The 24,895-nt window shown below is 36.9% G+C and overlaps 1 protein-coding gene across 4 annotated transcripts in view; it reads right to left on the reverse strand.

Moving 5' to 3' along the window:
* Positions 1-24,895, reverse strand: part of ABCB7 (ATP binding cassette subfamily B member 7) — a 162,246-nt gene that overhangs the window by 103,570 nt on the left and 33,781 nt on the right. The gene's annotated exons all lie outside the window — the stretch shown is intronic.

The following is a 24,895-nucleotide window of genomic DNA, read 5'->3' on the forward strand; positions in this document are numbered from 1 at the left end:
CATAATTGTATTAGTTTTGCCAAATATCAAAATGAATCCACCACAGGTATACATGTGTTCCCCATCCTGAACCCTCCTCCCTCCTCCCTCCCCACACCATCCCTCTGGGTCGTCCCAGTGCACCAGCCCCAAGCATCCAGCATCGTGCATTGAACCTGGACTGGCATCTCGTTTCATACATGACATTTCACATGTTTCAATGCCATTCTCCCAAATCTTCCCACCCTCTCCCTCTCCCACAGAGTCCATAAGACTGTTCTATACATCAGTGTCTCTTTTGCTGTCTCGTATACAGGGTTATCGTTACCATCTTTCTAAATCCCATATATATGCGTTAGTATACTGTATTGGTGTTTTTCCTTCTGGCTTACTTCACTCTGTATAATAGGCTCCAGTTTCATCCACCTCATTAGAACTGATTCAAATGTATTCTTTTTAATGGCTGAGTAATACTCCATTGTGTATATGTACCACTGCTTTCTTATCCATTCATCTGCTGATGGACATCTAGGTTGCTTCCATGTCCTGGCTATTATAAACAGTGCTGCGATGAACAATGGGGTACACGTGTCTCTTTCCCTTCTGGTTTCCTCAGTGTGTATGCCCAGCAGTGGGATTGCTGGATCATAAGGCAGTTCTATTTCCAGTTTTTTAAGGAATCTCCACACTGTTCTCCATAGTGGCTGTACTAGTTTGCATTCCCACCAACAGTGTAAGAGGGTTCCCTTTTCTCCACACCCTCTCCAGCATTTATTATTTGTAGACTTTTGGATCGCAGCCATTCTGACTGGTGTGAAATGGTACCTCATAGTGGTTTTGATTTGCATTTCTCTGATAATGAGTGATGTTGAGCATCTTTTCATGTGTTTGTTAGCCATCTGTATGTCTTCTTTGGAGAAATGTCTATTTAGATCTTTGGCCCATTTTTTGATTGGGTCATTTATTTTTCTGGAGTTGAGCTGTAGGAGTTGCTTGTATATTTTTGAGATTAGTTGTTTGTCGGTTGCTTCATTTGCTATTATTTTCTCCCATTCTGAAGGCTGTCTTTTCACCTTGCTAATAGTTTCCTTTGATGTGCAGAAGCTTTTAAGTTTAATTAGGTCCCATTTGTTTATTTTTGCTTTTATTTCCAATATTCTGGGAGGTGGGTCATAGAGGATCCTGCTGTGATGTATGTCAGAGAGTGTTTTGCCTATGTTCTCCTCTAGGAGTTTTATAGTTTCTGGTCTTACATTGAGATCTTTAATCCATTTTGAGTTTATTTTTGTATATGGTGTTAGAAAGTGTTCTAGTTTCATTCTTTTACAAGTGGTTGACCAGATTTCCCAGCACCACTTGTTAAAGAGATTGTCTTTAATCCATTGTATATTCTTGCCTCCTTTGTCAAAGATAAGGTGTCCATATGTGCGTGGATTTATCTCTGGGCTTTCTATTTTGTTCCATTGATCTATATTTCTGTCTTTGTGCCAGTACCATACTGTCTTGATAACTGTGGCTTTGTAGTAGAGCCTGAAGTCAGGTAGGTTGATTCCTCCAGTTCCATTTTTCTTTCTCAAGATCGCTTTGGCTATTCGAGGTTTTTTGTATTTCCATACAAATTGTGAAATTATTTGTTCTAGCTCTGTGAAGAATACTGTTGGTAGCTTGATAGGGATTGCATTGAATCTATAAATTGCTTTGGGTAGTATACTCATTTTCACTATATTGATTCTTCCAATCCATGAACATGGTATATTTCTCCATCTATTAGTGTCCTCTTTGATTTCTTTCACCAGTGTTTTATAGTTTTCTATATATAGGTCTTTAGTTTCTTTAGGTAGATATATTCCTAAGTATTTTATTCTTTTCGTTGCAACGGTGAATGGAATTGTTTCCTTAATTTCTCTTTCTGTTTTCTCATTATTAGTGTATAGGAATGCAAGGGATTTCTGTGTGTTGATTTTATATCCTGGAACTTTACTATAATCATTGATTAGTTCTAGTAATTTTCTGGTGGAGTCTTTAGGGTTTTCTATGTAGAGGATCATGTCATCTGCAAACAGTGAGAGTTTTACTTCTTCTTTTCCAATTTTGATTTCTTTTATTTCTTTCTCTGCTCTGATTGCTGTGGCCAAAACTTCCAAAACTATGTTGAATAGTAATGGTGAAAGTGGGCACCCTTGTCTTGTTCCTGACTTTAGAGGAAATGCTTTCAATTTTTCACCATTGAGGATAATGTTTGCTGTGGGTTTGTCATATATAGCTTTTATTATGTTGAGGTATGTTCCTTCTATTCCTGCTTTCTGGAGAGTTCTTATCATAAATGGATGTTGAATTTTGTCAAAGGCTTTCTCTGCATCTATTGAGATAACCATATGGTTTTTATTTTTCAATTTGTTAACGTGGTGTATTACATTGATTGATTTGCAGATATTGAAGAATCCTTGCATCCCTGGGATAAAGCCCACTTGGTCATGGTGTATTATCTTTTTAATGTGTTGTTGAATTCTGATTGCTAGAATTTTGTTAAGGATTTTTGCATCTATGTCCATCAGTGATATTGGCCTGTAGTTTTCTTTTTTTGTGGCATCTTTGTCTGGTTTTGGTGTTAGGGTGATGGTGGCCTCATAGAATGAGTTTGGAAGTTTACCTTCCTCTGCAAATTTCTGGAAGAGTTTGAGCAGGACAGGTGTTAGCTCTTCTCTAAATTTTTGGTAGAATTCAGCTGTGAAGCCGTCTGGACCTGGGCTTTTGTTTGCTGGAAGATTTTTGATTACAGTTTCAATTTCCGTGCTTGTGATGGGTCTGTTAAGATTTTCTATTTCTTCCTGGTCCAGTTTTAGAAAGTTGTACCTTTGTAAGAATTTGTCCATTTCTTCCACATTGTCCATTTTATTGGCATATAATTGCTGTTAGTAGTCTTTCATGATCCTTTGTATTTCTGTGTTGTCTGTCGTGATCTCTCCAGTTTCATTTCTAATTTTAATGATTTGATTTTTCTCCCTTTGTTTCTTGATGAGTCTGGCTAATGGTTTGTCAATTTTATTTATCCTTTCAAAGAACCAGCTTTTGGCTTTGTTGATTTTTGCTATGGTCTCTTTTGTTTCTTTTGCATTTATTTCTGCCCTAAGTTTTAAGATTTCTTTCCTTCTACTAACCCTGGGGTTCTTCATTTCTTCCTTTTCTAGTTGCTTTAGGTGTAGACTTAGGTTATTTATTTGACTTTTTTCTTGTTTCTTGAGGTATGCCTGTATTGCTATGAACTTTCTCCTGAGGACTGCTTTTACAGTATCCCACAGGTTTTGGGTTGTTGTGTTTTCATTTTCAATTGTTTCTATGCAAATTTTGATTTCTTTTTTGATATCTTCTGTGATTTGTTGGTTATTCAGCAGCGTGTTGTTCAGCCTCCATATGTTGGAATTTTTAATAGTTTTTCTCCTGTAATTGAGATCTAATCTTACTGCATTGTGGTCAGAAAAGATGCTTAGAATGATTTCTATTTTTTTGAATTTACCAAGGCTAGCTTTATGGCCCAGGATGTGATCTATCCTGGAGAAGGTTCCATGTGCGTTTGAGAAAAAGGTGAAAGTCATTGTTTTGGGATAAAATGTCCTATAGATATCAATTAGGTCTAACTGGTCTATTGTATCGTTTAAAGTTTGTGTTTCCTTGTTAATTTTCTGTTTAGTTGATCTATCCATAGGTGTGAGTGGGGTACTGAAGTCTCCCACTATTATTGTGTTATTGTTAATTTCTCCTTTCATACTTGTTAGTGTTTATCTTACATATTGCGGTGCTCCCATGTTGGGTGCATATATATTTATAATTGTTATATCTTCTTCTTGGATTGATCCTTTGATCATTATGTAGTGACCGTCTTTGTCTCTTTTCACAGCCTTTGTTTTAAAGTCTATTTTGTCTGATATGAGTATTGCTACTCCTGCTTTCTTTTGGTTCCTATTTGCATGGAAAATCTTTTTCCAGCCCTTCACTTTCAGTCTGTATGTGTCCCCTGTTTTGAGGTGGGTCTCTTGTAGACAACATATGTAGGGGTCTTGTTTTTGTATCCATTCAGCCAGTCTTTGTCTTTTGGTTGGGGCATTCAGTTTAAGGTAATTATCGATAAGTATGATCCCGTTGCCATTTACTTTATTGTTTTGGGTTTGAATTTATACACCGTTTTTGTGTTTCCTGTCTAGAGAAGATCCTTTAGTATTTGTTGGAGAGCTGGTTTGGTGCTGCTGAATTCTCTCAACTTTTGCTTGTCTGTAAAGCTTTTGATTTCTCCTTCATATTTGAATGAGATCCTTGCTGGGTACAATAATATGGGCTGTAGGTTATTTTCTTTCATCACTTTAAGTATGTCTTGCCATTCCCTCCTGGCTTGAAGAGTTTCTATTGAAAGATCAGCTGTTATCCTTTTGGGAATTCCCTTGTGTGTTATTTGTGGTTTTTCCCTTCCTGCTTTTAATATTTGTTCTTTGTGTTTGATCTTTGTTAATTTGATTAATATGTGTCTTGGGGTGTTTCGCCTTGGGTTTATCCTGTTTGGGACTCTCTGGGTTTCTTGGACTTGAGTGATTATTTCCTTTCCCATTTTAGAGAAGTTTTCAACTATTATCTCCTCAAGTATGGTCTTTCTTTTTGTCTTCTTCTTCTGGGACCCCTATGATTCGAGTGTTGTAGCGTTTAATATTGTCCTGGAGGTCTGTGAGGTTGTCCTTATTTCTTTTAATTCGTTTTTCTTTTTTCCTCTCTGATTCACTTATTTCTACCATTCTATCTTCTAATTCACTAATCCTATCTTCTGCCTCTGTTATTCTACTATTTTTTGCCTCCAGAGTGTTTTTGATTTCATTTATTGCATTATTCATTATATATTGACTCTTTTTTATTTCTTCTAGGTCCTTGTTAAAGCTTTCTTGCATCTTCTCAATCCTTGTCTCCAGGCTATTTATCTGTGATTCTATTTTGATTTCAAGATTTTGGATCAACTTCACTATCATTATTCGGAATTCTTTATCAGGTAGATTCCCTATCTCTTCCTCTTTTGTTTGGTTTGGTGGACATTTATCCTGTTCCTTTATCTGCTGGGTATTCCTCTGTCTCTTCATCTTGTTTAAACTGCTGAGTTTGGGGTGTCCTTTCTGTATTCTGGCAGTTTGTGGAGTTCTCTTTATTATGGAGTTTCCTCACTGTGTGTGGGTTTGTATAGGTGGCTTGTCAAGGTTTCTTGGTTAGGGAAGCCTGTGTCGGTGTTCTGGTGGGTGGAGCTGTATTTCTTCTCTCTGGAGTGCAGTGAAGTGTCCAGTAATGAGTTATGAGATGTCTATGGTTTTGGGGTGACTTTGGGCAGCCTGTATCTTGGAGTTCAGGGCTGTGTTCCTATGTTGCTGGAGAATTTGCTTGGTATGTCTTGCCCTGGAACTTGTTGGCCCTTGTGTGGTGCTTGGTTTCAGTGTAGGTATGGAGGCGTTTGATGAGCTTCTGTCAATTAATGATCCCTGGAGTCAGGAGTTCCCTGGAGTTAGGGTTTGGACTTAAGCCTCCTGCTTCCAGTTATCGGTCTTATTTTTACAGTAGTTTCAAAACTTCTCCTTCTATACAGCACTGCTGATAAAACATCTACGTTAACAATGAAAAGTTTCTCCACCGTGAGGGTCACCCAGAGAGGTTCACAGTGTTACATGGAGAAGAGAAGAGGGAGGAGGGAGTTAGAGGTGACCCGAATGAGATGAGGTGGAATCAACAGAGGAGAGAGTGGGCTAGCCAGTAATCACTTCCTTATGTGCACTCCACAACTGAACCGCCCAGAGATGTTCACAGAGTCATACAGAGAAGAGAAGAAGGAGGAAGGAGACAGAGGTGGCCAGGAGGATAAAAGGCGGGGATGAAAAGGAGGGAGAAAGATCCAGTCAGTAATCAGTTCCCTAAGTGTTCTCCACCATCTGGAACACACAGAAATTCACAGAGTTGGGTAGAGTAGAGAGGGGTTAGGGAGGAGACACAGGCGACCCATTGGAGAAAAAGGAGAGTCCAAAGGGAGAGAGAGCAGTCAAGCCAGTAATCTCGCTCCCTAGTGAAAAATGGGTCCTGAAGATTGGGTTCTTAAAGGTACAAAATTGGTAACAAATACATAAAAACAAAAATTAAAAATCTAGAGTAGAGTTTGGGATTTCAAAAATACAATGTTAAAGAAAAGAATAAGGAAAAGAAAGAGACAGAAAATAACAAAAACAAAGTTGCAAAAATTATAAAGAAAATATAGGTACAAAATTGATTGTGTTTCTCCTTAGTCTGCTTTATATTTTTGTTTTTTCATGTTTTGTTTTTGATAATTTAGTCCTTGTTTTCATTTTTGAGTCCTTTCATTTGTTTGTTCTTTTTTTTCCTTTCTGTCTGATTCTTTGTTCCTCTTTGGTTTTGTTCTTATCATTTGTCTTGGATTGGGTTTCTTTTACTTTTATTCTTTTGTTTGTGTGTGTACTGTTGTTTCTTTTTCTTCTTGCTATTTGTCATGGGTTTTGTTTGTGTTACATTTTCCTTTTCTATTTTCCTGTAGTCACAATGCACTTATGCACTCTTAGTTCCCTGCCCAGGCATGGGGTCTGGTCCTCTGGAGGAGGGCTGCCAAGTCCAGGACACTGTACCAACAAACGATTCCCAGACCCAGGAAATATTAATTAGTGAACGGTCTCCTGGAAGTGTTCATCTCAACACAAAGATTCAGTTCTAACAAAGACCCTGCATATTCTAGCACTGCATATCTCATTCAAAACAAGCACTCATCAGCAGATAGGCTGCCTGAAATCACACTAGGCTCGCAGACACCTGAAAACACACCACCTGATACAACCATAAGGATATCCCCATAAGGATAACAGCTGATCCTTCAATAGAAACTCTTCAGACCAGAAGGGAATGGCAGGACATACTTAGAAAGTGATGGAAGAGAAAAACCTACAACCCAGATTACTATACCCAGGAAGGATCTCATTCAAATATGAAGGAGAAATCAAAAGCTTTACAGACAAGCAAAAGCTGAGAGAATTTAGCACCACCCAACTAGCTCTTCAGCCAATGCTAAAGGATCTTCTCTAGACAGGAAACACAAAAAAAGGTTTATAAACTTGAACAATAAACAACAAAGTAAATGGCAATGGGATCATACTTATCAATAATTACCTTAAATGTAGATGGGTTGAATGCCCCAACCAAAAGACAAAGACTGGCTGAACAGATACAAAAACAAGACCCCTATATATGTTGTCTACAAGAGACCCATCTCAAACCAAGGGACACATACAGACTGAAAGTGAAGGGCTGGAAAAAGGTATTTCATGCAAATGGAGATGAAAAGAAAGAAAGCAGGATTAGCAATACTCATATCAGATAAAATAGACTTTGAAATAAAGGCCATGAAAAGAGACAAAGAAGGACACTACATAATGACCAAAGGATCAATCCAAGAAGAAGATATAACAATTACAAATATATATGTACCCAACATAGGAGCAACACAATATGTCAGGCAAATGCTAACATGTATTAAAGGGGAAATTAACAGTAACACAGTAATAGTGGGAGACTTTAATACCCTACTCACACCTATGGATAGATCAACCAAACAGAAAATTAGCAAGGAAACACAAACTTTAAATGATACAATGGACCAGTTAGACTTAATTGATATCTATAGGGCATTTCACCCCAAAACAATGACTATACTAAAGTTGAAGTATATAAAATTAATACATAGAAATCCCTTACATATACACTAACAGTGAGAAAAGAGAAAGAAAAATTAAGGAAACAATCCCATTCAACATTGTGACGAAAAGAATACAATACTTAGGAGTAAAATCTACCTAAAGGAACAAAAGACCTATATAGAAAACTACAAAACACTAATGAAAAAAATCAAAGATGACACCAATACATGGAGAAATGTACCATGTTCATGGATCGCAAGAATCAATACAGTAAAAATGAGTAAACTACCCAAAGCAGTCTACAGATTCAATGCAATCCCTATCAAGCTACCAACAGTATTTTTCACAGAGCTAAAAGAAATAATTTCACAATTTGTATGGAAATACAAAAAACCTTGAATACCCAAAGCAATCTTGACAAAGAAGAATGGAACTGGAGGAATCAACCTGCCTGACTTCAGGCTCTACTACAAAGCTACACTCATCAAGACAGTATGGTACTGGGACAAAGACAGAAATATAGATCAATGGGACAAAATAGAAAGGCCAGAGATAAATCCACGGAGAAGGCAATGGCACCCCACTCCAGTGTTCTTTCCTGGAAAATCCCATGGACGGAGGAGCCTGGCAGGCTGCAGTCCATGGGGTCGCTAAGAGTCGGACACGACTGAGGGACTTCACTTTCACTTTTCACTTTCATGCATTGGAGAAGGAAATGGCAACCCACTCCAGTGTTCTTGCCTGGAAAATCCCAGGGATGGGGGAGCCTGGTGGGCTGCCGTCTATGGGGTTGCACAGTTGGACACGACTGAAGCAACTTAGCAGAGATAAATCCACACACCTATGGACACCTTATCTTTGACAAAGGAGGCAAAAATACACAATGGAGAAAAGACAATGTCTTTAACAAGTGGTGCTGGGAAAACTGGTCAACCATTTGTAAAAGAATGAAACTAGAACACTTTCTAACACTATACACAAAAATAAAATAGATTAAAGATCTATATGTAAGACCAGAAACTATAAAACTGCTAAAGGAAAACATAGGTAGAACCCTCTGTGACATAAAGCACAAGATCCTCTATGACCCACCTCTCAGAGTAACGGAAATAAAAACAAAAATAAACAAATGGGAACAAATTAAACTTAAAAGCTTTTGCCCAATGAAGGAAACTATAAGCAAGGTGAAGACAGCCTTCAGAGTGGGAAAAAATAATAGCAAACGAAGCAACTGACAAAGAATTAATCTCAAATATATACAAACAGGTCATGCTGCTCAATACTAAAAAAATAAAAGACCCAATCAAAAAATGGGCCAAAGAACTAAACAGACATTTCTCCAAAGAGGGTGGACAGATGGCTAACAAACACATGAAAAAATGATCAACATCATTTATTACCAGAGAGATGCAAATCAAAACCACAATGAAGTACCATCTCACGCCGGTCAGAATGGCTGCTATCAAAAAGTCTACAAACAATAAATGTTGGATAGGGTGCGGAAAGAAGGGAATCCTCTTACACTGTTGGTGGGAATCCAGCATAGTACAGACACTATGGAGAAGAGTGTGGAGATTCGTTAAAAAACTGAAAATAGAACTGCCATAAAACCCAGCAATCCCACTGCTGGGCATACAAACTGAGGAAACCAGAATTGAAAGAGACATGTGTACTCCAATGTTCATTGCAGCACTGTTTACAACAGCTAGGACATGGAAGCAACCTAGATGTCCATCGGCAGATGAATGGATAAGAAAGTTGTGGTACATATACACAATGGAATATTACTCAGTTATTAAAAAGAATGCATTTGAATCAGTTCAAATGAGGTGGATGAAACTGGAGCCTATTATACAGAGTGAAGTAAGCCAGAAAGAAAAACACCAATACAGTATACTAACCCATATATATGGAATTTAGAAAGATGGTAACAATAACCCTGTATGTGAGACAGCAAAAGAGACACAGATGTACAGAACAGTCTCATGGACTCTGTGGGAGAGGGCAAGGGCGGGATGATTTGGGAGAATGGCATTGAAACATGTATAATATCATATGTGAAACAAATTGCCAGTCCAGGTTCGATGTATGATACAGGATGCTCAGGGCTGGTGCACTGGGATGACCCAGAGGGATGGATGGGATGGGGAGGAAGGTGGGAGGGGGTTCAGGATGGGAAACATGTGTACACCCGTGGCAGATTCATGCTGATGTATGGCAAAACCAATACAATATTGTAAAGTAATTAGCCTCCAATTAAAATAAATAAATAAAAAAAAACCCTGCAAGCTACATTTCAGCAATACTTGAACCAAGAACTTACAGATGTACAAGCTGGGTTTTACAAAGATAGAGGAACCAGAGACCACATTGCCAACATTCGCTGGTTCATGAAGAAAACGAAGGAGTTGCAGAAAAGCATCTACTTCTGTTTCATTGACTATGCTAAAGCCTTTTACTGTGTGGATCACAAGAAACTGGGGAACATTCATAAAGTGATGGGAGTATCCAGAACTGTTTCATTGACTATGCTAAAGCCTTTTACTGTGTGGATCACAAGAAACTGGGGAACATTCATAAAGTGATGGGAGTATCCAGAACATGTTACCAGTCCCTGAGTAATATGTATAGGGGTCAAGAAGCAACAGAAACGAGCTTGGAAACACTGACTGGTTCAAAACTGGGAAATGAGTACAACAATGTTGTATACTGTCATCTTGCTTATTTAATTTATATGCAGAATGCATGCTAAGTTGCTTCAGTCATGTCCAATTCTTTACGAACCTATGGACTGTAGCCCACCAGGCTCCTCTGTCCTTGGGGATTCTCCAGGCAAGAATACTGGAGTGGGTTGCCATGACCTCTTTCAGAGGATCTTCCTGACCCAGGGATCAAACCCATGTCTCTTATGTCTCCTTTATTTGCAGGCAGATTCTTTACAACTAGCACCACCTGGGAATCCCTATATGCAGAGTACATCATTTGAGATGCAGGGCTGGATGAATCAAAAGCTGGAATAAAGATTGCCAGAGGTATCAACAGATGATACTACTCTAATGATAGAATGTGAAGAGAAACTAAAGAGCCTCTTGATGAGGATAAAAAGGAGACTGAAAAAGCTGGCTTGGAATTCAACATTCAAAAAACTAAGATCATGGCATCCTGTCCCATCATTTCATGGCAAATAGAAGGGGGAAAAAGTGGAAGCAGTGACAGATTTTATTTTTCTTTGGCTCCAAAATCAGTGGGGACAGTGACTACAGGCATGAAATTAAAAGATGCTTGCTCCTTGGAACAAAAGCTATGACAAACCTAGACAGTGTATTAAAAAAGCAGAGACACTTTGCTGGTAAGGGTCCGTAGAGTCAAAGCTATGGTTTTCCCAGTAATCATGTACGGATGTGACAGTTGGACCATAAAGAAGGGTGAATGCCAAAGAACTGATGCTTTCAAATTGTGCTTGAGAGTCCCTTGGACTGCAAGGAGATTAAACTAGTCAACCCTAAAGAATATCAACCCTGAATATTCATTGGAAGGTCTGCTGCTGAAGCTGAAGCTCTATTACTTTGGCCACCTGATGCAAACTGTCAGCTCACTGGGAAAGACCCTGATGCTTGGAAAGACTAAAGGTGATGGAGAAGAGGGCAACAGAGAATGAGATGGTTACATAGCATCACCAACTCAACAGACATGAATTTGAGCAAACTCTGAGACAATGGAGGACTGAGGATCCTGACATGCTATAGTCCATGATGTCTTGAACTGTTGGACATGACTTAGCAAGTGAACAACAACAGGAACATACATTATCATTAATCATCTTAAATATAAATGGATTAAATGTTCTAACAGAAAGACACAGACTGGCTGAATGCTCACACACACACACAAAAACTGTTTATACACTGTCTACAAGAGACCCACTTCAGACATAGGGACACATATAGATGGAAAGTAAGGGTACAGAAAAAAGATCCTTTCATGCAAATGAAAATCAAAAGAAAGCTGGAGTAGCAATTTGCATATCAGATAAAATAGACTTTAAAATGAAGACTATGACAAGAGACAAGGAAGGACACTACATAATGATGAAGGTACCACTCCAAGAAGAAATAGAACAAATTTAAATATTTATGCACCCACAATAGAATTATATCAATATGTAAGGCAAATACTAACAGCCAAAAAAGAGGAAATCTATAGTAACACAATAATAGTGGAGGACATAAACACTCTACTTATACCAATGGATAGATTAGACAAAAAATTAAGGAAACACAAGTGTTAAAAGACATATTAGAACAGGTAGACTTAACTGATATTTATAGGACATTCTATGCAAAAACAGCAAAATATACGTTATTCTCAACTTCACAAGAAATATTCTCCAGGATAGATCAATCTTAGGACACAAATCCAGCCTCCATAAATTTAAGAAAATTACAATCATATTAAACATAGTTTCTGACCACAACACTGTAAAATTAGAAATTACAAGAAAAAAAAAAAAACTGTGAAAAAAAAATACAGACATATAGAGGCCAAACAGTATGACACTAAATAACCAAAAGGTCACTGAAGAAACCAAAGAAGAAATCAAAAAATACCTAGAAACAAAAGGTTATTTTTGATGATGCAAAATCTGTGCAATACAGCAAAAGCACTTTTAAGAGGTACATTTATAACAATACAATACTACCTCAAGAAACAAGAAAAATCTCATACTAACTTCACACCTAAAGCAACCAAGACAATGAAGAATCAAAAAAAAAAAAAAGTTAGCAAAAGAAATAAAAAAGACCAGAGCAGAAATACACGAAATAGAAATAAAACAATAACAACAAAAGATCAATGAAACTAAAAGCTAGTTTTTTGAGGAGATAAACAAAATTGATAAATCTTTAGTAAGACTCATTAAGAAAAGGAAAAGAGAGGAGACGTGAATCAATAAAATTAGAAATGAAAAAGAAGTTACAACAGACACCACAGAAATACAAAGGGATCATAAGAGACTACTACAAGCAACTGTATGTCAATAAAACAGACAACCTGGAAGAAATGGACAAATTCTTAGAAAAGTACAACCTTCCAAGACCGAACCAGGAAGAAATAAAAATTATGAACAAACCAACCACAAGCACTGAAATTGAAACTGTGATTAAAATCTTCCAACCAACACAAGTTCATGACCAGATGGCATCACTGGTGAATTTTATCAAATATTCAGAGAAGAGTTAACACCTACTCTTCTCAAACTCTTCCAAAAAATTGCAGGAGATGGAACACTCCCAAATTCATTCCATGAAGCCACCATCACCCTGATGCCAAAACCTGACAAACATCACAAAAAAGATTACAAGACAGTATCACTGATGAACATAGATGCAAAAAGCCTCAACAAAATACTAGCAAAACCGAACCCAACAACACATTAAAAGGACCATACACCCTGATGAAGTGGGGTTTATCCCAGGGATTCAAGGATTCTTCAATATATGCAAATCATTCAATGTGTTACACTATATTAACAAATTAAAGAAAAACCATATGATCATCTCAATAGATGCAGAAAAAACTTCTGACAAAATTCAACCCCTATTTATGATTAAAAAAACATCCCAGAAAGTAGGCATAGAGGGATCTGACCTCAACACAATAAAAGTCATATGTAACAAACTCACAGCAAATATCATTATCAATGGTGAAAAACTGAAAGCATTCCCTCTAAGATCAGAATAAGACAAGAGTGTCCACTCTCACCACTATTATTCAATGTAGTTTTGGAAGTCCTAACCACAACAATCAGAGAAGAAAAAGAAATAAAAGGAATCCAGAATGGGAAAGAAGTAGTAAAAACTCTCACTGTTTGCAGATGACATGATTCTCTGCAAACAAAATCCTAAAGATCCCATCAGAAAACTACTACAGCTAATCAATGAATTTAGCAAAGCTGAAGGATACAAAATTAATACATATAAATACCTTGCATTCCTGTACACAAACAATGAATGTTTAGAAAGAGAAATTAAGGAAACAATCCCACTTACCACTGCAACAACAACAAAAATACCTAAAAATTAACCTTCCTAAGGAAGCAAAAGACCTATAAGCAGAAAAATTAAGATACTGATGAATGAAATCAAAGACGATACAAACAGATGGAGAGATACACCATGTTCTTGGATTGGAAGAATCAATATGGTGAAAATGACTATACTACCCTAAGCAATTTACAGATTCAATGCAATTTCTATCAAATTACCAATAGCATTTTTCACAGAATTAGAACAAAAAATTTTATAATTTGTACGGAAACACAAAAGACCCAAAATAGCCAAAGCAATCCTGAGAAAGAAAAATGAAACTGGAGGAATCAACTTTCCTGACTTCAGACTATATAGCCATAGGCATCAAAACAGTATGGTACTGACACAAACAGAAATATAGATTAATGGAACACTCAGAAATATAGATTAATGGAACACTCAGAAATATAGATTAATGGAAAGCTCAGAGATAAACTGACACACCCAGGTCACCTAATCTTGACAAAGGAGGCAAGAATATAAAATGGAGAAAAGACAGTCTCTTCAACAAGTGGTGCTGGGAAAACTCAACAGCTACATGTAAAAGAATGGAATTAGAACACTCCCTAATACCATACACAAAAATGAACTCAAAAGGGATTAAAGACCTAAATGTAATGCCAGACACTATAAAACTCTTAGAGGAAAACATAGGCAAAAGACTCTCTGACATAAATCGCAACAAGATCTTTTTTGACCCACCTCCTAGAGTAATGAACATAAAAACAAAAATAAATAAATGGGACCTAATTAAACTTAAAAGCTTTTGTACAGCAAAGGAAATGACAAAGAATAATGAAAAGGCAACCCTCAAAATGAGAGAAAATATCTGCAAATGAAGCAATTGACAAAGGATTAACCTCCAAAATATACAAACAGGTCACACAGCTCAATATCAAAAAAAGCAACAGCCCAATCAAAAAATGGGCCCAAGACCTATACAGACACTTCTCCAGAGAAGACATACAGATGGCCAACAAACACATGAAAAGATGCTCAACATCACTAATTATCAGAGAAAACAAATCAAAACTACAATGAATTATCTCATGGTGGTCTGAATGGCCATCATCAAACAACAAAAATTGGAGAGAGTGTAGAGAAAAGAGAACCCTCTTATGCTGCTAATGGGAATGTAAATTGATACAGCCACTATGGAGAACCTTATGCAGAACACTATGGAGAAGAGTATGGATAAAACTACCATATGATCAAGTAATCCCACTACTGGGCATACACCAAAGAAAATCATAATTTAAAAAGATATATGCATCCCAATGTTCACTGCAGCACTATTTACAATAGCCAGGACTTGGAAGCAATTTGAATGTCCATCAGCAGAGGAATGGGATAAAGAACGTGTGGTACATATATACAATGGAATATCATTCAGCTATAAAAAGGAATGAAACTGTGTCATCTGCAGAGATGTGGATAGACCTAGACACTGACATACAAAGTGAAGCAAGTCAGAAAAAGAAAAATATCATAGATTAACACATGTTGTATATAGAAAGATGGTATAGATTATCTTATTTGCAAAGGAGAACTAGGGACACAGAGAACAAACATAAAAATACCAAGGGCAAACGGAGATGGGGGAGGGCGTAAGTCAGATGAATTGGAAGACTGGGATTGACATATATACAGTACACTGCATAAAACAGATAGCTAATGAGAACCTACTGTATGGCACAGGAAACTCTACTTGATGCTCTATGGTGATCTAAATGGGAAGGACATCCAAAAAAGAAGGGATATATGTATATGTATGGCTGAGTTACTTTGCTGTACAGCAGAAACGAACACAGCAGTGTAAAGCAAATATACTTCAATTTTAAAAATTAAAAAATACTTTGAGACAAAAGTGAAAACACAACATACTAAAACTTATGGGCTGCAGTGAAAGTAGTTCTAAGGCAAGTTTACAGTAATACACATTGGGAAAAAAGAAACAACTGAAATAATCAACCTAACTGTACACCTCAAGCAACTAAAAAAATCAGAAACTAAGATCAAACTTAGCAGAAAAAAGGAAACAATACAAATTAGAGCAAAAATGAATAGAGAAGAAGAGAACAATAGGAAAGATTATCAAAATTAAAAATTGGTTCTTTGAATCCAAAACAAAATTGATAAACCTTCAGCTAAACTAGCCAAGAAAAAGAGACTCCAAATAAACAAAACCAGAAATGAAGAGACATTATCACTGATATCACAAAAATACAAAAGATCTTAAGAGTTATACACCAACCAATCCAATTGGACAACCTAGAAAAATGGATAAACTCCTAGAAACATTAAATCTACCAAGACTGATCAGGAAGAAACAAAAAATACAGCATAGTGACTATATAATAATATTGTACTTTATAATATTAACTTAAACAACAAGGGTCTGAACTGTGAGGGTACACTTACACAATCTGTGGTTGGTTGAATCCACAGATGCCAAACCATGGATATGGAGGAAATGCCTAAACAGAAACCCTACTGTATATTACCTGCAGATTTTGAACTGTGCAGATGGTTGGTTCCTCCAGCCCCTACATTGTTCAAGGGTCAAGTGTATATTTGAGAGTTGCTAAGAGAGTAAATTTGAAAGTATTTATCAGAAGAAAAAAACACTATGTGAGGTGACAGATGTTAACTAATTATGCTAATCATTTCACAATATATACATATATCAAATAATTGTTTTATATCTTTAATACTGTTATGTGCCAATTATATCTCAATAAATCTGAAGAAGAAAAAATTGAAAACAGGAACTCAAACAAGTATAATACATGTACATTCTTGTCTATAACAGCACGATTCACAATAGTCAACAGGTAGAAATGGCCCAAAGGTCCTCAACAGATGAACGGATTAAAATTGTGGTATATGCATGCATATACAAAGAAATAATATCCAGCCATTAAAGGGATGAAATACTGACACATTCTACAATATAGATGAATATCTGAACTATTATGCTAAGTGAAAAGAAGCCAGACCTAGAAGGTCACATATTGTATGATCCAATTCATATGAAATATCTAGAACAGATAAATCAAGAGACAGGATGCAGACTGATGGGGCCTGGTGGGTGGTAGGAATGGGGAAAACTACTTAACAGATAAGGAGTTTTACTTTGGAGCAATGGAAATGCTTCAGAGTTAAAGGTGATGGCTGTACTACACTGTAAACGTATTAAATGTCACTGAATTATTGAATTTAAAATGGTTATTTTCATATTATACAAATTTCACCTAGTAATTTTTTAAAAGTAATCAAATATGGAATTATATTAAGGGCATTTAATCAGAAGTAACAAATGAAAAGCTGGACACACATTTCTGAAGATAGTTTATCAAATAAAATAATAATCACAATTAAATGGTTTTCCCAGTCTTACATGAAATTAATTACCATTCCTAGCTTTGTTATCAAAACCAGTAAATACATTTATTTGTGGATCCTGGCAGTCCCTAGAACTTAGAACTGATTACTTTTTTAAAATACACAGTCATCTAGCATCTAGATCTTCATTTCTACATACCATTTTCCAATAAAAGGCACAAGATTGCTGGTAGAAATGGATGATTTCAACACCAGGTCAGGGAAAATACAAGATGAATTTGGACACTGAGTGGTGTCAGAAAGTAATGAAGCAATGAAAAAGGATAGAGGTTGTTCCAAAGGACAAACAAGAGCCAATCTAAAGGAGCTTCTAGTGGCCCAGAGCTAGGACAACTACAGCAACAAAATAAAAGTTGAGATTATTAAATTATAATCCATAGAATATATTTTATTAACATCTCTGAGTTCACCCTCATATAAATAAGTGAATAACTAAATGAGGGAGAAGGGAACAGCTCTTCTTTACAAAAGATGTCCCATTAACAATTGTAAAATGAGGAAACAAAAAAACTGTATTTATTAGCTGAACATCACAGTAATAACTGTTGTAGGTACGCTAACAGGACCTGGTGAAAGTTTAAGGAGAAACATGGTATTTGCGTATTCTCAAAGAATCTACCTCAAGGTGTTTTTTAATTACAAAGGAGAAAATAGTACTTCTCACTGGAGAAATCCAGTAGACATCCCCTTAATCATGCAATGGAGGTTAACATCACCAGTAATAAGACATATCAATACCACATATCCTCTGATATTCTCGATGTTGTTCAGTCGCTCAGTTGTGTCTGACTCATCGCGAACCCCATAGACTGCAGCACGCCAGACTTCCCTGTCCTTCACCATCTCCCAGAGCTTGCTCAAACTCATGTCCATTGAGTCAGTGATACAATTCAATTATCTTGTCTTGTCGTCCCCTTCTCCTCCCGCCTTCAATCCTTCCCAGCATCAGGGTCTTTTCTAATCAGTAGGCTCTTCACATCAGGTGGCCAAAGTACTGGAGATTTGGCTTCAGCATCAGTCCTTCTAATGAATATTGAGGGTTGATTTCCTTTAGGATTGACTGGTTTGATTTCCTTTCAGTCCAAGGGATTCTCAAAAGTCTTCTCAAACACCAAAAAGTCTTCTCAAAAGCATCAATTCTTTGGCCCTCAGTCTTCTTTATGGTCCAACTCTCACATCCATACATGACTACTGGAAAAACCATAGCTTTGACTAGACAGACATCTGTCAGCAAAGTAATGTCTCGGCTTTTTAATATGCTGTCTAGGCGATTTGTCATGGCTTCTCTTCCAAAGGAGCAAGTGTCTTTTAATTTCATGGCTGCAGTCACCATCTACAGTGATTTGAGAACCCAAGAAAATAATGTCACTGTTTCCATTGTTTCTCCATCTCTTTGCCATGAAGTGATGGGACTGGATGCCATGATTTTCGTCTTTTGAATATTGAACTTTAAGCCAGCTTTTTCACTCTCCTCTTTCACCCTCATCAAGAGGCTTTTTAGTTCCTCTTTGCTTTCAAACATAAGGGTGGTGTCACCTGCATATCTGAGGTCATTGATATTTCTCCCGGCAATCTTGATTCCAGCTTGTGTTTCATCCAGTCTGATATTTCTCCTGATGTACTCTGCATATAAGTTAAATAAGCAGGATGACAATATACAGCCTAGATGTACTCCTTTCCCAATTAGGAACCATTCTGTTGTTCCATGTCCACTTCTAACTGTTGCTTCTTGACCTGCATACAGGTTTCTCAGGAGGCAGGTCAAGTGGTCAGGTATTCCCATCTCTTTAAGAATTTTCCATAGTTTGTTATGATCCACACAGTCAAAGGCTTTAGCGTAGTCAATGAAGCAGAAATAGATGTTTTTCTGGAACTCTCTTGCTTTTTCTATGACCCAACAGATGTTGGCAATTTGATCTCTGGTTCCTCTGCCTTTTCTAAATCCAGCTTGAACATCTGGGAGTTCTCAGTTCATGTACTGTTGAAGCCTAGCTTGGGGAATTTTGAGCATTACTTTGCTAGCATGTGAAATGAATGCAATTATGGGGTAGTTTGAACATTCTTTGGCATTGCCCTTCTTTGGGACTGGAATGAAAACTGACCTGATATGATGCAGTGAAAAGGACATAGCATGTTTTACTGCTTAAGACACTGTAATATGGCTTCTACCACCATATCACCATAAATACTAAATGAGCTGCTAACTGCTAAATTCAGTAACACTTTGCATATTCATCTTACATACCCTCTCTGTCATATAATACTATTGACCATTCCCTCCTTTCTGTTTTCTTTTTTTTTTTAGATTTTCTTTCATGTGGACCATTTTTAAAGTCTTTATTGAATTTGTTACAATATTGCTTCTGTTGATTACGTTCTGGTTTTTTGGCTGCTAGGCATGTGGTTTCTTAGCTCCCCAACCAGGGATTCAACATACAACCCTCTGCAGTGGAAGGTAAATTCTTAACCACTGGACTGCCAGGGAAGTCCCCCCTCCTTTCTATTGATAAAACACTCTCACTTCTTGGTTTCTAGCATACCAATCAATCCCTATTCCTTTAATGTCTCTGGCCACTGCATATTCTCCTTGGTCTATTCTTTCATTTAAATTTTGGCAGTCTCATGAGTGTCTTCCTTAGCCCTCTATTTTTTTCTCCTTCTACATAGTCTGCAGAAGTTATCCATGGCCACTATAAAAAAATTACCTCCATGATGATTCTCAAACTTTACTGCAAGTCTAAATCTCTTTCTAGAGTACCTACCCCATATATACAACTGTTAGACATTTTCATCATGATGTCTCCTAGATAGCTTCAACTCCACATACCTCAAGCTGAAATCACCATTTTCTCCAACTTCTCAAATTTGCTGCTCCACATCTTAGTTAATAGCATCATTATCCATCTTGCTGCCTAAGCCAGATACCCAGGAAGTATACTCTTTATTTTTTTCTTTACTCTCTGTATTGAATCACACAGTAACTCCGGCCCATTTTACCTCCTAAATAACTCTATAAACATTGTCATAATCTCCCTTGAGATTCCCATCCCTTCTCTCCAATATTACCATTAAATTCTCTGAAGTTCCATCAAGTCAAGTGTCTCCCTATCTTCAACCTTGTCCATTTTCAATCCACACTCCAAACTACAGCTTTTACAAAGAAGACATGTTGTTTAATATCTTTTGCCCTGAAATACCCTCTTCTCTTTCATCAACCAGACCAGTATCTACCTACACAGCCTTCAATACTCATTCATAATTCTTTATTTAGAAAGTTTTCCCTGACTTCTCTAGACTGAGAGTGGTTCCCGTCAAAAACCCTACACATACCTCTACTAAAGCACTTAACATGCTTTATTTTAAACAGCTAGTTACCTGTTTTCTCCTCTAAATTGTGATTTCCTAGAGGGCAAAGGCTATGCCTTGTTCATAGTTGTAGCTCCAGTACCTAGTACAATGTCTGACAAATGGCAGGTAAGCAATAAATGTTTGTTAAGACTGGCTGAAGATGGTATAATGTTCTTTTTGTAAATGTAAAGCTGTAATACGCAGTAATAAACTCTAGAAACATTAGTATGATTTTGCTACTTTTGTATGTATGACAATATTCTAAGCTAGTAATACTAACATATAAGAATTCATTTAAAAGATAGTTTTACAGTAGGCTTATTTAAATGCTATTCATTAAAGCAATAGATTATAGTTACACAACAGGTCCTAAATAAGAAGTAAAATTTATCAGTTTGAGTTGTGGAAAACAGAGCTAGCAAGATGAAGGGGAAAGAGATGAGTGAAAGGACTTGGATTGTAGTGTCACTAATTAGCTGGACTTTAAGCAGCATTCAAAACAGAAACAATGATAGTAGCCTAACCACACGAGCTGTATAGGTAGTCCTCACAAAATCCATTACCAAAAATAATGTTTTATTACAGAACCATAAGTCAAAATTGCAACAGCAAAATTTAAAGCACTTTACAATTCACAAACTGCTTTCACAGCTATCATTTCACTTGATTCTCCCCAGAATAGTGGGTGATAGGTAAGTTTTATTCAAATGTCCATCATATAGCCTAAAAACATTGAGACTAAGGTAAAGTAGCTAAGACAAAGTAATACTCTCATGCTTCAAAATCTTTCATAATCCTTCAAAACCTTTCAGAATCGTTTCATGACATTAGACTGCTTGGTGACAAATCCCAACAACTCTTCCTCATGATAGGCAGTGCAGGCCCTTATCACTTCTCTTCTATATTACTTCAATATCCTCCTAACTGATGTCCCTATCTCCAATCCCTGTCTATTTCCAATATGTCCTTCAAACTGCAAGAAGAATCATATTTCTAAAAGAAATTTGATCATATCATCCCTACTTCAAATTATTTTCTAGGCCAGCCATGTCCAGCAGAACTTTCTATGATTATGAAAATGTTCTGTATCTATGTGGTCAAATAGCCACCCGGACACATGTGGCTACTGAACACTTGAGATATGTCTTATGTGACTAAGCTACCAAGTTTTAAATTTTATTTAATTTTAATTGAAATTTAAATAGCCACATGTGGCTAATGTCTACTGTATTGAAAGTACAGCTCTAAGCAATTAGGAATCCCTTTTTTTTTCTGATCCTGGTGAAGACCAATGAATAAATAAATAAATAGGTTATACTAAAGTGTTAGAGAAGAGCTGCCTTTTTCTTTTTTCTTTTTTTTTTTTTCTATGTTTTCTAATCTTTCAGTAGCTGGTATGTACTATTTTGGTAATTTTTTTTTTTTTTGTAAATACAAGAACTTTATTTTGAAAAAAGAAGCATGAGTATAGATCTTTACTGAAGTGAAGTGAAGTGAAGTGGCTCAGTCGTGTCCAACTCTTTGCGACCCCATGGACTGTAGCCTACCACGCTCCTCCATCCATGGTATTTTCTAGGCAAGAGTACTAGAGTGGGTTGCCATTTCCTTCTCCAGAGGACCTTCCCAGCCCAGGAATTGAACCTGAGTCTCCCACATTGTAGGTAGACACTTTACCATCTGAGCTACCAGGGAAATTATAGATCTTTATTAGGCAGCATCAAATATGTAGAATACCTATGTTACACAAATTGAAGAAACTGCTGAAATGAAGAGGAAATACTGGGAAACAATATTCAATAAACCTCCAATTGCCTAGTAAAGTGATAATCAAAACTGGCTAAATCTAAAAGCTACAGAATATTTTCAGGAAAGCTTCTTAAACTTGTTAAAGACTGTTTTACATGTTAAAAATTAATCATTAAGTCATATGCAAGAATGCTAAAATAAAATGTATTACTAGTAGACAAAACAGAGTTCATATGAAGATATTAATACAACCTATCAAAAAGATCAGAGCACCAACTGAAAAATTTAAATATGAAAATTTTGTAATTATAAAAACAAGTTTACTAAATGCCGAACTAGAATAACAAGTGAAAGTTCCTTTTTACTGTCCTTTGGCATCCCAATCTATCTCCTCTCCAGAAGTATGTTTGCAGTATACTATTCCAGCTTTTTATGTATTTACATACACACATGCTATCATGGACTGAATTGTGTCTCCTCCAAATTCCTGTTCAAGTTCTAACTCCCAGTATCTCAAACGTGACTGTATATGGAAATAGGACCTTTAAAGAGGTTAATTAAGATTAAACAGGGTCATTACGGTGGACCCTAATATATGACTGGCATACTTAAGAGAAGAGATTAAGACACAGACATGCACAGAAGAAAGACCTTGTGAGGAAATAGAAGGCAGCCATCTAACAAGGCAAGGAGAAACGTCTCAGAAGAAATCAACCCCACCAACACCTTATCTCAGACTTCTAGCCTCCAGAATTGTGAGAAAATAAATTTCTATTGTTTAAGCCACCTAGTCTATGGTACTTTTGAGGCAGGAGGCACATGGATCGCCTTAGGGTAAAGCAACTGGAGATTCATTCCCTATGGATCAAAACTCCAAGACAATAGCAGGACAATTAAGGGAGAAGGCTGGGCCCTGCCCAGACCACGTACTTCTCATTCTCAAAGTCAGGAGCCCTCCCCAACCACACATGCACAGAAAAGTTCCTTGGAGGCCAAAGGGGAGTTATGTCAAGGGATGTTCCCTACCCATATGCCTTTTCAGTAAAATCCCTCTTGGCTAAAAGATGTGATCCCAACCACATAGGATCCTGAGATACACCACATATGGACTGTGAACCAGGCAAATCAAAATGATTGGCCAAAGGAAACCTGGAAAAAATACCCCATAAAAGTAACTCAAACTGCCATCAGGGCACGACTAAGGGACTCCCCCTCTGAGTGCCCATGTGCCTATCCACACAGACTGTACTCTTTTCCTCTTAATAAATACTTAACTTGCTTCACTGCTTTCCATCTTTGTGGGAATTATTTTTTGTAAAGCCGAAGATCCAGGGCCCTTGTCACTGACCACCAGTCTTGTGGCTAGGATCTGGTGCTTTCACTGCCTTGACCCAGCCCAATCTCTGGCTAGTAACCCAGCCCCACTCCAAGCCATGGCAAGCTGAGGCCACCCGAGATCACTTTGTTACAGCAGCTTAGCAAACACATACGTACAGACAGCTGTTAAGCCACCATAGTTAAGAGTGGCTGAAGAAAGAGTTCACACTTGGCAGATATTTGTATACTTAAAAATATGTATATATTACAATGACAAATTACTCAAGATCAGTTAAAAATAATTTGATAAGTAAACCAATAGAAGCTTCAACTTCTCTTTTCTAGTATGCTTTTAAAGGCATGAAAAAAAATTAAAAGCATGATAAGTTAATTTAAAAAAGCCTACACTCTTAGGGTATAGTTTCTCTACTCTAACATCTCTCACCCCTGGATGTGGTAAAGAAAACTTAAAGAACCAATAAACTAATAAATAGCCTGCAGTTAAAATTGCTACAAGCAGTAAAATTTTGTATATCTTATCCCTCAAAGAACTCCATCTTGTAAGTCATTTTTTAAGCAAAAGATGCCTACTAATAAAGTAACTCAAAAATTTTGAAAGCATATAAGCTTTGGTTATCAAGCAAACACTAACATTCAGTGATGCTACCGTACCACAGTACCACCTAGTGACAGAAATGCAATGGACAAACTTAATAGGTTGCCCTAAAGTTTAATAATTCCACAATTTGATTAAGATTTTGCTGAAATATACACTTTATGTAGAAATGAGCCTTCTATTCTGATGCATGGTGCTGAAATACACCCTTTACATAGAAATGAGCCTTCTGTTCCAATGTATGGTACTAAAGCAAACGTTATTTATTCCATGTTAGACTTTGTTTTGATTTGGTTATAGGGTTTAATCACTCATTTCATTAGTATTCTCTGAGTGCTTGCTACATGTGAGACACTATGCCCTGTTGTGAGGAAGATAAAACAAGGTGATTGGAGTGTACCTGTCTTTTAGGTTCATAAAATCTTATCTTCTCCACAAGACACACATGATAACTGTATTAGTAGAAAAAGGTGTTATAGGAATTCAGAGAAGGAAAAAATCAATGTCTTACAAGCTTATAAGGAATGGTTCTATTGGCATAAATTGGTCCTTGAGCTAAGATTTGAACAAAAGAAAGGAGTTAGAGAGAGGACATTTCAGACAGAGGGTATGATATAAATGAAGGAACAAAAACAAAAAAGCACAAGGTTCAAGGAACAGTGAACAATCCAGGATGGTTGGAGGGG

The sequence above is a fragment of the Bos grunniens genome, chromosome X (assembly GCF_055505025.1).
Source record: "Bos grunniens cultivar Pamir isolate PY7600 chromosome X, Bosgru_T2T1.0, whole genome shotgun sequence".
NCBI classification, from domain to species: domain Eukaryota; kingdom Metazoa; phylum Chordata; class Mammalia; order Artiodactyla; family Bovidae; genus Bos; species Bos grunniens.